The sequence below is a fragment of the Nannobrachium achirus genome (genome assembly GCF_963921795.1).
Source record: "Nannobrachium achirus genome assembly, chromosome: 10".
NCBI lineage: Eukaryota > Metazoa > Chordata > Actinopteri > Myctophiformes > Myctophidae > Nannobrachium > Nannobrachium achirus.
The window spans coordinates 66,248,156-66,266,380 of NC_137819.1; the positions used below are offsets into that span (position 1 = coordinate 66,248,156).

At 41.0% G+C, this 18,225-nt stretch overlaps 1 long non-coding RNA gene across 1 annotated transcript; it reads right to left on the reverse strand.

Annotated features, from left to right (window-relative positions):
* Window positions 1-1,879: 1,879 nt before the first annotated feature.
* Window positions 1,880-11,413, reverse strand: LOC308292755. The gene is made up of 4 exons (XR_013962429.1): window positions 11,345-11,413; window positions 9,398-9,505; window positions 8,046-8,150; window positions 1,880-1,964 (listed from the first exon to the last, which is right to left on the reverse strand). It is a non-coding gene; the product is annotated as an uncharacterized lncRNA (long non-coding RNA).
* Window positions 11,414-18,225: the final 6,812 nt, after the last annotated feature.

Here is an 18,225-nt window from a genome sequence, read left to right on the forward strand (position 1 = left end):
AGGGGCTTAAATATGTCACAGCATTTGATTGGTTGGTCATGGAGGGTCCTCTTCTTGGAAGCTCTCTCAAGCTGCCAGACCTCATGTTGGGTATTAACCCCTTCACTCTCTCCCGCTGAGATGTAGAGCTCTGTGTAGATGCTGCTGAGGGAGGGCACTTCAGTGACGTATGTCACACGATCAAGACGGTTCAAACCGACCTTATAAACCTTTAGAACCTCCTGCGGACTGACACCTGCTATGAGAAGACAATGAAGACATTTTAAACATTCAGTTGAATTTATAACTTTAGATCTGCACAGTTGTGTATGCACGTTATTAATTGAACCACTTAAACCCCAGCTTCCGTATTCTGGGGAAACATTAGAGAATCGCAGATCTACAAGCTGCTTACAAGCTTATCTGTAAGCTTGCAGATCTACTATGTTCAGCGTAGATATTTTATGTTGAGTAAAAACAGGAAAAAAAATACACTAGTATAAAGCCCTGAGGGTCTCCACTAAACAACATAAGGGGTTTAAGTGGTTAATAAAACTAAGAAAAACAGGCAAAAGAAACAACAGTGGATCACTGTTTTTCATACAGAGTTGATACATGTTTAGCATCATTATTTAAAGGTGATACACCATGAAATTTCACTTTTCCTATTTTAAAACCTTTTTTTGGGGTCCCACTAGCACCTTCTATCCTCACAAAGTCCCATTTCTGACCGTTGTGTCTTTCTCTGGTTTTGAGAAGGTGAAGGTTAAAAGTATCCCACGGGTTCTCAAAACAGGCTATCCAGATTTGCTGCCGATTGTGACGTCACAATCGGACGTTTTTGAAGAAAAAACTTTTTTTTTTTCAAAAAAAACTTTTTTTTCAAAAACTTTTTTTTTTTTTCAAAAAAAAATTTTTTTTCAAAAAGATTTTGGGGGGGGTGGCGCAGTTCAGGCCAAAGGTGGTACTGCAGCTGAAAATGCTCTGAGAGCCATTCAAAATGAGAAAGGCTCTCTATTCAGGAGTGGTAATTTAGACTCAAACCTTTTGAAAAACGTTTTTGGGACATAAACAATATGACATAAATACTTTTTAAATGCATGGTGTATCACCTTTAAACATGGATACTGATGACACATTGTGGACATTTAGTCTGACAATGTCTTCTGTCATTTCAAACATTTCAGTTATTAACTCATACTCCGCGATCCCTGTAGAAACCGTAGATTTCCCGCTGTACCGCGCTGCCATGCCCGTAGAGCCCGTAGGTTTAATTAGCTTTAATCATTATGAAAGGATTAAAAGTATTATCGCTGATTTTCGCTGATTCTGGCTCTTTAGGCCCGCCCCCCTAGCTGTATCCGGTCATTTCCGGTCTGGACCGGATCTAGCTTTCCGTATCCTGTCTGAGCCTGGGCCATAGTCCCGCCTCTATTGGTTTACACTGTAACAGAAGTGGAAGCTACTCGGCGATGGAACGCTCGTTTTTCAATCAGATTTTTGCGTTTGGAAACTTTGATCCAGTCTCTACACGCCTGGATTATGATCCCTGCACATATCGTGCGTTTTGTGCGCGAACGTGTCCACGCGTTACCATAGCGCAGAGTTGGCTTTTTTCAATGTTTTTTCATGTAAACACTGGCGGATAAGCAGGGATACAGCGTGGCAACGGATATGTCTTTTTCAATGGGGTTTTTTTTATTCGAAAGCTTGTCACCGAGTCTACACGTCTACTAGATGAGTCGCGCACAGATTGTGCACGATGCGTGCGCGTGCCCACGTTAAAAGGTAAGGACAATTTGGCAGCTGCTTACTACAGCTATGTTTAAAATGGCAGCAAAATTGTTAACTGTGTTAATTAATGTACATTGTGTCCAGTCTTACTGTGTCCACTGCTGGTGTGACTGGGTGTCTTCAGTCCAGGTGTGGTTCTGGATCTCTTGGACGCCTGCTCTGCCACAACACAACCACTCCTCTTCCTCTCTCTGTGGAGAAGAAGACAACTTATTATGAATACATAGACAATGACTTATATAATATCAATATGTATCACTCCAAGGCCTGAAACATACTCAACACCTTAGCCACATTAGCGCCAAATGTACTGTACAATCTACTGTATGTAACGCACCTTTGATAAAGGCGCTATATAAATGCACCATTTACCCTTTATTGGCAGTGTGCATAAGCAATTTGGCTCTTGTCAATCTAGTAGTTTTTCTGGATTAGCCACAGACACACGGATGGACTGACGGACAGACGGACAGACGGACGCTTGGCCTACAGTCTGGCAGAGATAACTAGTAAGACGCCTCAGGGCGACATGCGACCTCGGCCTAAAGGGCAAGGTGGCGCAAATTCTTGGCCATCTGGTGAATGGTGATGTATATCGGACCAGTTACTCATATATGGAGACCATGATAGTCAACAACAAGGACAGGGATCTCCATATATGGGCATAAAACGTATGTTAATCAGTAAAGCCAAGCAGGGCCTTGGCAAGTTAGGGTCTGGGTTTGATGCCTGAGGATCTCCATGTATGGGCATAAGGGAGTACCCTAACAGGGCATCATCTGGGAATGCCCATACCTTGGGAAGGTAGGGTGTAAATCAGAGTAAAGCAGACTCTTGGGCCAGTTAGGGCCTGGGATTGATGACATCAAAAATCTCCATATACAGTATGGGCATAAAAGGGATTTTGTTTCTGGGAATTACCATATATTATAGTCCATGGGCCATACGAGATGTCGGTATCGGAAAGGTGGCAAAGGTTATCATACATTTTTGAAAAGCTCTATATCTGTAGATTATATTTTGGTATGATAACCCTTTCTGAGACACAGCTAAATTGGTGTTATCAGCCGCTAGAGTTGGTGTCCCATTAACTTTACATTACAGGAAAAAAGCAAAGAATTCATCTGCTTTAAGTAACATATGAGGGGTCAAACTAGGGTTTTTTCATGATTCTAAATCCATTGCAAACATCTGTTTTGCATTAAAAAACATTCATTGGGCTAAAACGGCCCCCATTAAAGTGTGAAAAGTGATGACTCATCACTTTTCATCACTAAACCATCAAATCAAATCACTTTATTTATATAGCACGTTTACAAACAGTCGAGCTGAACCAAAGTGCTGTATAGGTAAAAACAAAAACAATGCAAGCAGAAATAAACAGTTCAAAACAACAAACAGCAAAGGGAGCAAGGGAACAACAGCAGGCAGCTAATAAAAAATATATATATATCGATATGCTGAATATAAGCATTTAGGTGCCATTAAACGCTAAGGAAAAAAGATACGTTTTTAATAAAGTTTTAAAAGTCCCAATCGACTGTGCCAATCTAATATGGATTGGCAAGCTATTCCAAAGCCGAGGGGCTGTGGCTGTGAAGGAACGGTCACCCCTACCCCTTAAATTTGTTGGTGGGAACTACCAACAGATGCTGGTCATCAGATCTTAAGGCCCTTGCTGGGGTGTAGGGTTCTACAAGTGCAGATAGGTAGGCTTGAGTCAGCCCATTTAATGATTTGTAGATAAATAAATAAGGCTTAAAATCAATTCTAAGGTTCACAGGGAGCCAATGGAGGGAGGCGAGGACAGGGATAATGTGGTCGCGCCTTTTTGTGCCTGTAAGGAGGCGGGCTGCTGCATTTTGGACAAGTTGCAGACGCTTGAGTGACGTCTGCTCGATGCCAGTGTATAAAGAATTGCAGTAATCAAGTCTGCTTGAGATGAACGCATGGATAGCCATCTCTAGTTGATGACGGGGGAGATATTGTTTAACCTTGGCCAGAAGTCGAAGTTGAAAGAAACTAGTTTTAACAACGGAACTGATGTGTTGGCTCACTTTAAAGGCACTATTGAAAGTAACACCTAGTTTTTTGGCAGATGGGCGGATATATGGGGAGAGAGAGTCTGGGATAGTGCAGGGTGGGTTAGTGTCAAGGCCAAATAGTACGATTTCTCGGTTCTCGGTTTTATTTTCATTTAGGGTCAAGAAGTTTGTGTCCATCCAAGTTTTAACATCATCTGGGCAGGCGAGCAGTGACTGAAAAGAGTTAGTGTAATTTGTTTTGATAGTCTTGTGGAGCCGTTCTTTAGCCCAAGGAATGTTTTTTGTGCAAAACAGTTGCATGCAATGGATTCAGAATCATGAAAAAAACCCTAGTTTGACCCCTCATATAATACTTAAAGCAGATTCTTTTTTTTTTTCTTGTAATGTAAAATTAATGGGACACCAACTCTAGCGGCTGATAACACCAATTTAGCTGTGTCTCAGAAAGGGTTATCATACCAAATTATACTCTACAGATATAGAGCTTTTAAAAAATGCATGATAACCTTTGCCACCTTTCCGATACCGACATCTCGTATGGCCCATGGACTATTAGTTGGGTCGTTTATGGCACTTCCGTGACCGTGGAGAGCGAAGGCTGCCAACTATGAGCTCTGATTTTTTAACATTGTCATAGAAACTTGATATTAGGCTCTAATGAAAGCTCTGCTCAAGCTAAAAATAGTACAACTAAAATAATTACACAGAGGTCATCTCAAAGGTCATCATCTCAAAGGTCAAAAGGTCACCTTTTGTCTTATACAGACTGTATAAGACAAAAGGTGACCTTTTTGAACTTTGATGTTTTTGACAGTGATTATTTATTAAACTAACAGACCACACACATCATCAGAATCTGTTGATTCTCCACACTGGCTCCACTCATCATCAGTCCTACTGTCATCTGAAGAGTCACAAGGTGGGAGCTGCTGGGGCAAGGGGGGAAGGGTGTGAGGCACTGATCGGCACTTCCCATTCACAAGTTCCCAACCATAACCAAGGGGAAAGGGATGCTCTAGCAGGTTGTAATGGAGCTGGCAAAATGTAAGGTTGTCCTTTCAAGATGAAGATTCAGTGAGTCATCATCAGGAGGAAAACAGAGTGTATATTGTTTCTTATATGTGCCACTTTGAAGCTCTGACTTCCCCACAGGCAATAAATGCACTCTCACCATAGACGACGAAGAGGATACATACTTTCATGTCTCCTCTGACGTCCTTGAGACTGCACTTTTAGATGGCCAACCTAAGGTTGAAACATTCCTTCTCGCTGTTTGCTGTTAGATGGAGAGATCAAGGCTGTCAGCCCTGGTGGACCGATAGCCTCGATCTCTCAATCTGGGTCAATGTGTAAGACTGTTAAGAGCAAGTTGTTCTTTAACCTAGACCCAATTACAGAGGAACCAAAAGACCGGATCACCCTTGTGGACATGGGGCTGATGTGGAGGATAGCGATCCACACACTTGAGGACTGTGAGGCTAGGAAGAGGGATGGCTCAGAGTACCCCTGGAGTGACACTATGGATAAAATCTGTTCTCACGCCATGCTGATGTTGAAGCTGACCTACTATTCAGCATCAAGGCTTATGAGCATGATCGTCAAGCAGCAAAACATACACACATCCCAAATGTTTTCCTCCAGCCTGAAGAAAAGTTCCCAGGAGCTGCTGAGTTCAACCAACTCATGGTCAACTCAGGAAACAAGGTGAGATTGATGAAGCTTGAGAAGGAAGAGTTGAAAGCACAAGTTTGTCAGGTGCAGGGTGACGTTGTATAGTTTGAGGGAGAAATGTCAAACGAACAACAACTGGCATGGCATGCAGGGACTATGTCTTCAAGCATCCAGGGGCAGATTCAATGATGCTCTCTACTTAGGAATGGGAACTACACTGGGACAGTTGTACTAGATTGTGAGGACACGGACATGTATGTCCAAGCAGCTTTTGTCTCAAAAAACTCAGCATGCCATCTTGCAGCCAGACGAGGCTGCACACATCATCATACCTCTCCATGTAATCACTGACAGTGACCACACCTCAGGGTCCTATGGGCACGGAAGGAAGAAAGTGATGTCTGGTCCTGAGGAAAGAGAGCTCATGGGTGAGAGTTTGGAGTTAGTAGACCTCCCATAGTCATGGTTGTCATTTTAGCCAGTCCATGAGAGAGCTACCCTACTAAGAAAGTGTTGGTAAAGAGCATGTCTGATCCTGAGGCAATATTTAGAGAAGACATGAAGTTATGTGTGCTCTTTGTCATCTATGGTGAGAGTGTTTTATTACCTGTGGGCAGGCCAGAGCTTCAAAGTGGCACATACAAGAAACAATTTACACTCTGTCTTCCTCCTGATGATGACTCACTGAATCCTCATCTTGAAAGTACAAACTACCTTACATTTTGCCAGCTCCATTACAACCTGCTAGAAAATTCCTTACCCCTTGGTTATGGTTGGGAACTTGTAAATGGGAAGTGCCGATCAGTGCCTCACACCCTTCCCCCCTTGCCCCAGCAGCTCCCATCTTGTGACTCTTCAGATGACAGTAGTACTGATGATGAGTGGAGCCAGTGAGGAGAATCAACAGATTCTGATGATGTGTAGCGGTCTAGTAGTTTGATAAATAATCACTGTATAAGACAAAAGGTGACCTTTTTGACCTTTGAGATGACCTTTGAAATGACCTCTGCATAATTATTTTACAAGCTTAGCTTTAGCTTGAGCAGAGCTTTCATTAGAGCCTAATATCAAGTTTCTATGACAATGTTAAAAAATTAACCTTTCAGAGCTCATAGTCAGCAGCCATCTTGGATCAGAAGTTTGAAAACAGGTCAAATCATTAAATTAACATCAATTATGGATTCCTCAACCCAAAAAGTCACAGAAAAAAAGTTGTATTCATAACTGTAGGTCAAACCATTGAAAAGTACATTTTCATATTAGCTGATTGTAGCCATTTTGGATTTTGGTCTCTAAAAGAATGTCCCCGCCATTTTAAAAACTAGAAGCTCGGGCGCCCGAGTCGGCGCCCGGGCCAACTCGGGAATAAAGTAAATAGGGAATGAATGCCCCGCCCTTTAATGCAAACCCCATTATACCTATTGTAATCTCATCTCATCTCTTTGCGTGTGTCCATTTATGCCCATATATGGAGATATCTGTCTGTCTACGTCCATTTTATGCCCATACTGTATAGGGAGATCTCTGTAGGACCCGTTTTGACCATCTGTTTGCCTGTGTCCATTTATGCCCATATATGGAGTTATCTGTCTGTCTGCGTCCATTTTATGCCCCTATACATATACTTGTTGTCATAGGACCCGTTTTGACCATCTGTATGCCTGTGTCCATCTATGCCCATTGACTCATGTGGTGTACGTGATGTCAGAGCCTTTTATGAAGTGATGTCACAATGAGTCAGCGCTTGCGCCGATTTCCTCCGGAACAGCCTGATGTCAACAATCAGCTCCGCATAAGGAGATTCCGAACGTTTCGCGCCGGTTCGGGAAAACCGCGTGTCGGGTCGGGTCGAGGCCGCGCCGCGGCGTGGAACGCGTGTGCCGAATCTGAAGCCGGTGGGACGAACGGTTCTCGAGATACGCGGATTACATACAGACACGCAGACAGAGATTTGTCGCATTTATAGATAGATACACCCTGGCCAAATGTGTTTAATAACCCTCCTATATGACAAATCCATTGAGAAATGGACCTTTGCTCTCCACAGTCACGGAAGTGCCATAAACGACCCAACTATTTGGACTTTTTATTTTATTTGATCCTTTATTAATAATAATATTGTATCCATATACATACAATATATTTTATGCCCATACATGGAGATCCCTATCTGAACCAGCCACACAGATATGGGCCATGCCTTTGCCATCTGGCCAGTAATATATATATATATATATATATATATATATATATGACATCAGGGATCTTCATATATGAGCATCAAAGGGATACCCATATATGGACTTTTACATAGGTGATGTCATCTGTGATATCACCTGTGATGTCACAGTGACAAGGGAACCAACCCATAGACTGTAAAAATGTGTACTGACTGACTGACACATTGTTGTGATTTGTACCACTTCACTCACAAACTGAACACTAACTTAATAGATAACGATTGAATATGAAAATGTTATAAATGAAGTTTTATAGTCATTTGCACAAACTTGGCATGAGATCACTTTGTCATATTGTATAGGAGGATTGACATACAGTGTGTGTGGAGGTCCAGGTTCACTGAAGTTAATTAGTCGTCCATTTGACCAGTCACTCTTCATAGACACACAGCTGGGTGTTGGAGACTCTGCTCTGTGACTTCTGGAATCATACAAATGTTTATACATTTATCAGGTCAATGAAAAAGTAATATTATTTGTTTGTGGTATGAGAGAGTATCAGATTTTGGGGGTTTTAGCTCTTCATGTAGAAACTGGAAAACAAAAAGAAAATAGTAATAGAAACAGTAATAAAAAGGGGTTTGCAATTTGCATAGATAGATAATTTCCAAACTTGGTTGCATAGATATAAAAATGTTAATCAATTAATTACAGGCTCTGTGATTAATTAATCACAATTAATCAGATTTTAATCGCACATCCATATTTGACCTGAGAAGCATTTTTTTCAAGTAAAACACACATTTTGTTGTATGAGTGAATCAACAAGTGAGTTTTTTAAATCTAAATTTCTCATCCACTGGGCCAAGCAAAGCGCTCTGATCGGCTACGTTTGTTGTCTCTTCTTGGTTGGTGCATCGCTATGACCGGTATGCCCGAAACTGAAGGTTCTGTGGTGCAAAAACTAAGTGCGATTAAAATGCGTAAATTTTTTTAATCGCCTTAATTTTCTGTACTTAATTAATCGCAATTAATCAGTTAAAGTCCCAGCCTTAAAATGTAGATATTCCATAGTTTGGTACATAGATCAATGGTTCTTAAAGTGGGGTTTGGGGACCCCCAGTAGTCCTTGAGGGGGTTCTAGTGTTTGTTTGTTTGTTTGTTTGTTTGTTTTTTGTGTTTGTGTTTGTGTTTGTGTGTGTGTGTGTGTGTGTGTGTGTGTGTGTGTGTGTGTGTGTGTGTGTGTGTGTGTGTGTGTGTGTGTGTGCTGTATGAAAAGGCTGAGTGCAAATGTGATGAAATGTTTCCAATAAAGGATGCTGATAGTTAATGTATTGTGTCCATAATGTTTGTACAGAACAAGACTGGGAACAGAACATGTAAATGACATGTGACACCATGACTGTCCAACATGACATGAGAATAAGTAGAACAGAGAGCATATCTCCACCAGGCCGGGTTGGATACAGTTTCAGTCTTTGACCGATGGTTCAAGACTTATAGGCCAAAATGTAAAGTGGTCTGGAATAGCGCCACCATGACAATATAAACATAATGCAGGGATGTGCTTCCTTGGCCTATTGATATAATGTGGCACAATAAATGTGGCTCATGTCAATCTAATAGCTTGCTAGATTGTCTACATACATGCAGACAGATAGACAGACAGACAGACAGATCACTTTGTCACGTTATAGTGTTATATGTTGTACAGGAGGATTGACATACTGTGTGTGTGGAGGTCCAGGTTCATCACTGAAGACAGGGGGAATATCTTTAGACCAGTCACTCTTCATAGACACACAGCTGGGTGTTGGAGACCCTGCTCTGTGACTTCTGGAATCATACAAACGTGTAACGCTTATTTTGGTGTTTTCCTTGTGTACATGACCTATGAAACATAGCTTGATTCATAGATACATATTGCAGATAGATATACTGTAACATAGTTTGTTACATAGATAGATATTCCAGATGCAGTAGATATTACATATAGTACAGGCAATCTAAGAAAAAAAATGGGCCAACCTTGAACAAATTGCAACACAAACTCTTTCAACTTTTTTTGTTTCATAAATATGTTAGTAATAACATATCAAAAGTCCTAAGAAAAAATGAAAAGTGAATGAGTCATCACTTTTCATCAGTTTTGTGGGCGTTTTCTGGGGCCAAGGAATGTTTTTTGTGCAAAACAAATGCTTGCAATGGATTCAGCATCATGACAAACCCCTAGTTAGACCCCTCACATCCTACTTAAAGCAGATCTTTTTTCTGGGTATTTTCCTCCTGTATAGAAAGTCGATGGGAGCCCAACTTATGTTCCGCACTTCACTATGTTCCACCACTTGGATTTCTTAGGACTTTTGATATGTTATTACTAACATATTTATGAAACAAAAAAGGTTGAAAGAGTTTGTGTTGCAATTTGTTCAAGGTTCAACCCTAGAATGCCTGTACTAATAGTGTGTTACATAGATAGATACCAGTAAGACTCCCTAATCGGGAGATAAGCGACCGTAGGTGGCTTATCTCCACAAATAGGGCAAAAATGTGTTTTTCCCAAATCTTCCTGATCCATGTTGATGAGATGAGTGTAGACATGCTGTGTAGTGATATTCGTGATTTTAGGGCAAAAACTGTAGGAGCAGTGTCCAAAAATGTGTTTTAAAAATCGTCCTGAAGGTGGCGCTAGAATAGGGCCATGTGAGAAATGAGGGGTGGGGTCTCCGCGTTGCCTTGGCGGACGAATAGGTACCGGCCCCGGCTCTCCCGGACGCTCCTAGCCCGAGTTACGGCATTTTATGTGCGCCGCAGTGGCAGGGGGTCCTCCACTGGGGGCGCCACCACTTTTGCATCCGTTCTGGAGCAGCAGGAGTCGGTGGTCCCCGGGAATTCCCCGTGAGCAGCCCTGTTGGGGTGGTCATTTGGTCATTTTTGCACATTTGGTCATTTTTTACATCTGGGGGTCCCCCCCGGGGGTCCTTGGAGGTTGTAGTTTGGCAGGCAAGGAGTGTGTGTGTAAAATCTGGCATGGATCGGGTCAACGGGTGCGGAGATATAAGCAGGGAAAAAGTGTGACGTGTGACGTGTGAGCACATTTGGTCATTTTTTACATCTGGGGGTCCCCCAGGGACCTGGGGGTCCCTGGGGCTCCGGGGGTCCTTGGAGGTTGTAGTTTGGCAGTCAAGGAGTGTGTGTGCAAAATTTGGCATGGATGGGGGCAACGGTTGTGGAGATATGAGCATGCAGGGTTAAAGTGTGACGGACTCACTGACTCACTGACTCACTGACTGACTCACAGACAGCCCGTGGAGGTTTTGGTAGTAAATGCGACCTACGGTCGCAATAACATAGTGTGTTACATAGATATAACAGTGTGTTACATAGATAGATATAACAGTGTGTTACATAGATAGATATTACATAGTGTAATCCATAGATGGGTCATATACACAAGCAGTCAGTCTGTATACTGTAGTGCAGCTTCACCACTGAACACCACATTGTGCTTTGTACAACTTAATATACAAACTGCACACATATTAACTGATAATATAGATACATTTGAACAGGGAAGACACAGTTAATAATGTATGGTTTTGTAGTAGTTTACACATGCATGAGATCACTTTGTCATGTTATAGTGTTATATATTGTATAGGAGGATTGACATACTGTGTGTGTGGAGGTCCAGGTTCACTGAAGTCTGGAGGATTCCATTCTTTAGACCTGTCACTCTTCATCGACACACAGCTGGGTGTTGGAGACTCTGCTCTGTGACTTCTGGAATCATACAAACACATAGACATTTATCATGTGAATGAAAAAGTTTATTTGTATGTAGGATGACAGAGTATCACTTTTTGGGGGTTTTGCTCTACAAAAAAAGAGGGGGAAAAATAAAGTAATAAAAAGGGGTTGCATGAATACATGTTCTAGATAGATATGCCATAGTTTGTGACATAGATAATTATTGCAGAAAGATATGATAGTATCATTAACTTATTCAATATAATTGTGAACATTAATGAATAATGAATTGCATTTTTATAGCGCTTTTCCAAGTGCGCAAAGCGCTTTACAATGGTTCATTCATTCATACATTGGGAACATTAAAGTATTCATAGTGAATAGTGAACATGAATCTGTAATTACATAATATTTAGTAAAATAGTGAATATGAAACGATCACTCCATTACTCATCAGAGTGCAGGAAAATACTAGCCTATCTACAAGCTTGGAGTTGGGCTATATTTACTCTAATGTTTGTCTATATTTGCTGTGTGTGTGTGTGTGTGTGTGTGTGTGTGTGTGTGTGTGTGTGTGTGTGTGTGTGTGTGTGTGTGTGTGTGTGTGCGTGCGTGTGCGCGTGCGTGTGCGCGTGTGTGTGTGTGTGTGTGTGTGTGTACTGTATGAAAAGGCTCAGTGCAAATGTGATGAAATGTTTCCAATAAAGGATGCTGATAGTTAATGTCTTGTGTCCATAATGTTTGTACAGAACCAGACTGGGAACAGAACATGTAAATGACATGTGACACCATGACTGTCCAACATGACATGAGAATAAGTAGAACAGAGAGCATATCTCCACCAGGCCGGGTTGGATACAGTTTCAACATTTGACCGATGGTTCAAGTCAGGCTAAATGTAAAGAGGGCTGGTATAGCGACACCATGAGAATATAAACATAATGCAGGGATTGGCTTCCTTGGACTATGGGCAGTGTGCACAAGACATTTGGCTCTTGTCAATCATAAATTGTATAGGAGGATTGACATACTGTGTGTGTGGAGGTCCAGGTTCACTGAAGTTAGGAGGATTTCCTTTAGACTTGTCAGTCTTCATAGACACACAGCTGGGTGTTGGAGACTCTGCTCTGTGGATGTGATGTTTGTCATCTTCCTCCTTCTTGCTCTCCATGTTGCTCTTTATTAAACCTGTCAAGGTTACAGTCAATAAAATACATCAGAAAACACAACATGCTAGAGATGCATGGCATTAACCATCAGTATCCTTTAGTGTAGCCTTTCAGCCATTTGACCAGTGCAGCACAAGCACACAGTTAGTAAAATAAAAATACAAATCATTTATAGTCGCAGACAACACGTTTCCAGAACAGTGTCAGTTTTTAACTCATTCTGTATTATCAATATACCATTGACATGTTGATTACATTCATATATTAACAGTGAACCTGCTATGAGGCAACAATGCATGCAGTAGCTCTTGTCAACCAGCAGGGGTCCTACTAGACCACAGAGACACAGCTGTTGCAACAACAGAACTAACAGCTGGTCTGAGGTAGACGTTGGAATATCATGTTAATAATACTATTAATTAACATCCTCTACCATGGTTAAAATAATGTTTTATTCACTAAACTAAGTTATGGACTGCAGCTTTGAGATGTCCACTGCTGGTTCAACAGTTGCTTTTTTTATATTTAAAATAGACATACTTTTCATGATTGATTTTTTTTTTTTTTTCATAGTAAACTTTTCATTGTAAAATATCTTATACTACATTCACAAACACTAAATCCTCAAAGGAAACCACACCCTAATGAAAAAAAAAAAAAACACTTCTCTTGCATCTTCCTCTAAATCACATGGTTTACAGTAAACTGGTGCAGTAGTTCCACCATAGAGGATATAAAATAAAGTCTCTTTGCATGTTGCAGATCCGGTCTGGAAAGGAAACACTGCGTGTATGCATGTGTGAGTGCAAACCACAGGATACAGTAGGCGGGCTCTAGACCGGATCTCACTGTTAACTCACTATGGAAACCAAGCAGCTTTCAGCCGTTTAGAAAGACTGACGAGTGGAAGGCTGACACGGGTTTAACTAGTCATAACAAGTCATCATTATGCTAAATCCGCGAATCGTTTATAACGCTAAATAATAGATATTGTTATTTTGGGAATGTTCTGTTCTGTCTATATATTTTGCAACCGCAGAAAACGCTGCTCAGCTCCTCGTCTGTTGTAAAGATAACATACAGTTTCTCTACTCACCAAAACAAAGAGTGTTTTATGGAGGAGAAAGCCTACTTTCCTCAGTGGCAACACTCTGAGCCCCACCTCAACTCTAAAATACACTTCAAATACACTTTATATGGACAGAAAAGTAAATATTTCACCGGACATTTTAGCTAACCCACAGCGCCCTCTACAGATTGTGTCAATAGAAATGTCCATTGACCAGATTTTCACCTTCCGTTGAAAACTCATCTTTTGTGTCCATAAAGTGTATTTTAGAGGTGAGGTGGGGGTCAGAGTGTTGCCACTGAGGAGAGCAGGCTTTCACCTCCATAAAACACTCTTTGTTTTGGAGAGTAGTGGAATTGTATTTGTTATTTTTACTACAGAAGAGAGAGTGTGCAGGCTTTCTGCAGCGCAGTGGATGTAGAGTAACATAGTGTTAAGGTCGGAGAACTCTTTCTAACTCTATGGAGAAGAAGACAGAGAGCTAACATGAAACATAAGCACAGGAGCAAGTAAAGACAGGCAGACTAACAGCCAGGGAGTGGCACTAGGATTAGGATATTATTGTCAGTAAAACTAGAAAACCATAAGTAGGCTATAAACTGTTTCTGTGTAAAAGCAGTGTTTGTAGACTAGCAGTGATATTAAAACAACAACACTTACTTTATGTCATGTTCTGGTTCTTCTGGTTTGTTTTGTAATCCAATATGTTGTCCAGATGTTCAGTTCACTTATTGTTTCAGGATCAAAATGGTGCCCTTCTTTCTGCGCACTTTCTTTTCTTTTATACTAACTTATCCTGCCCCAGGCTGCAGTGTCACAGTTGATCCTCCCATGGACCCGCCTCCTCTGAAGGGAAGGCAGTGAAACGGGAACTCCCTTTCCTCTCCATTCTCCCAGTGTTCCTTTCACCAAGAGTTTTTTTTCCCGTGTGTGTGTGTGTGTGTGTGTGTGTGTGTGTGTGTGTGTGTGTGTGTGTGTGTGACACTTTTGAGGTATCTACTTTACTAGAGTATTCCCAGTTTCCTTTACTTTTACTTTCAAGTAAAACATGTGAGTAGGCCTACTTCTCCCTCCTGCTATTAGCCTTATTCACGGCCCGCCCACCTACTTCCGTTTCTCAGTTTTCCCCGGGTGCTGACTTCAATTTAGAAGGGGAAACTATACTGGACTTAAAGCCAACAAATCATTATTTCTAACAGTAAAGTAAATTATAGTGCTTTGTGCCGTTTAGTATCTTGTGTTCTTGATCATGCTAGCCGTATTTTATACTTTACTATTCGGAAATTGCATTAAATTTGCGATTTCTGTGCTAACTCCATAGGCTATGGTAGGATTTACCCCTTCAAAACGGGACTTCAGCACCCGGGGGATGCTGAGTGGGCGGGTCGTGAATAGGGCTAATTGGAATAGCAGCATACTCAATTACGTCACCATCTCAGCTTTGCTTCAGGGCAGTTCCACAGTACCCGCCCTCTTCCACAAACCATTTCATTTCTTTCTGGAGAACGGAAGTTGGTCGTTTACTAGGCTAGTTCCACAGCGCATTCCTGTCAACATGTTCAGAGCAGCAGATCTACAAGCTATGAACGCGTTGCATTCCAATGGAGGATACAATGAACTTATTGTGCAGTTCACAACAAACATTCTATAAGAATTATAAAACATAAAATAAAGCACGCTTTTATCTTTCCAACACAATGGGCTCAGAACATACAGAGAAAAACCCCGGCCATGGATCACTGGAGTGGACTTTTCAGTTAAAATATTTAACTTTTTTTGAACTTCAAAATTTGAAGTAGGCTACCATAACAATAATAATATTTGGAATTTATAAAGCGCTTCTCTGAGTATCCAAGCCTTGTAGAGAGTTCAGTAATACAGGGCTCTGGACCAGAGCCTTGTATTAGAGAGTTCAGTAATACATGGTTATAGAACCAGAGCCTTGTATTAGAGAGTTCAGTAATACATGGTTATAGAACCAGAGCCTTGTATTAGAGAGTTCAGTAATACATGGTTATAGAACCAGAGCCTTGTATTAGAGAGTTCAGTAATACATGGTTATAGAACCAGAGCCTTGTATTAGAGAGTTCAGTAATACATGGTTATAGAACCAGAGCCTTGTATTAGAGAGTTCAGTAATACATGGTTATGGACCAGAGCCTTGTATTAGAGAGTTCAGTAATACATGGTTATGGACCAGAGCCTTGTATTAGAGAGTTCAGTAATACATGGTTATGGACCAGAGCCTTGTATTAGAGAGTTCAGTAATACATGGTTATAGAACCAGAGCCTTGTATTAGAGAGTTCAGTAATACATGGTTATAGAACCAGAGCCTTGTATTAGAGAGTTCAGTAATACATGGTTATGGACCAGAGCCTTGTATTAGAGAGTTCAGTAATACATGGTTATAGAACCAGAGCCTTGTATTAGAGGGTTCAGTAATACATGGTTATAGAACCAGAGCCTTGTATTAGAGAGTTCAGTAATACATGGCTATGGACCAGAGCCTTGTATTAGAGAGTTAAGTAATACATGGTTATGGACCAGAGCCTTGTATTAGAGAGTTCAGTAATACATGGCTATGGACCAGAGCCTTGTATTAGAGAGTTCAGTAATACATGGCTATGGACCAGAGCCTTGTATTAGAGAGTTCAGTAATACATGGTTATGAACCAGAGCCTTGTATTAGAGAGTTCAGTAATACAGGGTTATGGACCAGAGCCTTGTATTAGAGAGTTCAGTAATACATGGTTATAGAACCAGAGCCTTGTATTAGAGAGTTCAGTAATACATGGTTATGGACCAGAGCCTTGTATTAGAGAGTTCAGTAATACATGGTTATGGACCAGAGCCTTGTATTAGAGAGTTCAGTAATACATGGTTATAGAACCAGAGCCTTGTATTAGAGAGTTCAGTAATACATGGTTATAGAACCAGAGCCTTGTATTAGAGAGTTCAGTAATACATGGTTATAGAACCAGAGCCTTGTATTAGAGAGTTCAGTAATACATGGTTATAGAACCAGAGCCTTGTATTAGAGAGTTCAGTAATACATGGTTATAGAACCAGAGCCTTGTATTAGAGAGTTCAGTAATACATGGTTATGGACCAGAGCCTTGTATTAGAGAGTTCAGTAATACATGGTTATAGAACCAGAGCCTTGTATTAGAGAGTTCAGTAATACATGGTTATGGACCAGAGCCTTGTATTAGAGAGTTCAGTAATACATGGTTATGGAACCAGAGCCTTGTATTAGAGAGTTCAGTAATACATGGTTATGGAACCAGAGCCTTGTATTAGAGAGTTCAGTAATACATGGTTATAGAACCAGAGCCTTGTATTAGAGAGTTCAGTAATACATGGTTATGGACCAGAGCCTTGTATTAGAGAGTTCAGTAATACATGGTTATGGACCAGAGCCTTGTATTAGAGAGTTCAGTAATACATGGTTATAGAACCAGAGCCTTGTAATAGAGAGTTCAGTAATACATGGTTATGGACCAGAGCCTTGTATTAGAGAGTTCAGTAATACATGGTTATAGACCAGAGCCTTGTAATAGAGAGTTCAGTAATACATGGTTATGGACCAGAGCCTTGTATTAGAGAGTTCAGTAATACATGGTTATAGAACCAGAGCCTTGTATTAGAGAGTTCAGTAATACATGGTTATAGAACCAGAGCCTTGTATTAGAGAGTTCAGTAATACATGGTTATAGAACCAGAGCCTTGTATTAGAGAGTTCAGTAATACATGGTTATGGACCAGAGCCTTGTATTAGAGAGTTCAGTAATACAAGGACCAGAGCCTTGTATTAGAGAGTTCAGTAATACATGGTTATGAACCAGAGCCTTGTATTAGAGAGTTCAGTAATACATGGTTATGGACCAGAGCCTTGTATTAGAGAGTTCAGTAATACATGGTTATGGACCAGAGCCTTGTATTAGAGAGTTCAGTAATACATGGTTATAGACCAGAGCCTTGTAATAGAGAGTTCAGTAATACAGGGCTCTGAACCAGAGCCTTGTATTAGAGAGTTCAGTAATACATGGTTATAGAACCAGAGCCTTGTATTAGAGAGTTCAGTAATACAGGGCTATGGACTTAGCCTGGCGTTGCTCATACTAATTCCTCACTGCGTGTTCTACCAACAGGGGGTGGTGTTGTGCAGTCTGGTTTATTAACCAGGCTACTGGTTAATAAACCACAGGCTTATTAACCAGTAGCCTGCTGACTTCAATTTAGAAGGGGAAACTATACTGGACTTAAAGCCAACAAATCATTATTTCTAACAGTAAAGTAAATTATAGTGCTTTGTGCCGTTTAGTATCTTGTGTTCTTGATCATGCTAGCCGTATTTTATACTTTACTATTCGGAAATTGCATTAAATTTGCGATTTCTGTGCTAACTCCATAGGCTATGGTAGGATTTACCCCTTCAAAACGGGACTTCAGCACCCGGGGGATGCTGAGTGGGCGGGTCGTGAATAGGGCTAATTGGAATAGCAGCATACTCAATTACGTCACCATCTCAGCTTTGCTTCAGGGCAGTTCCACAGTACCCGCCCTC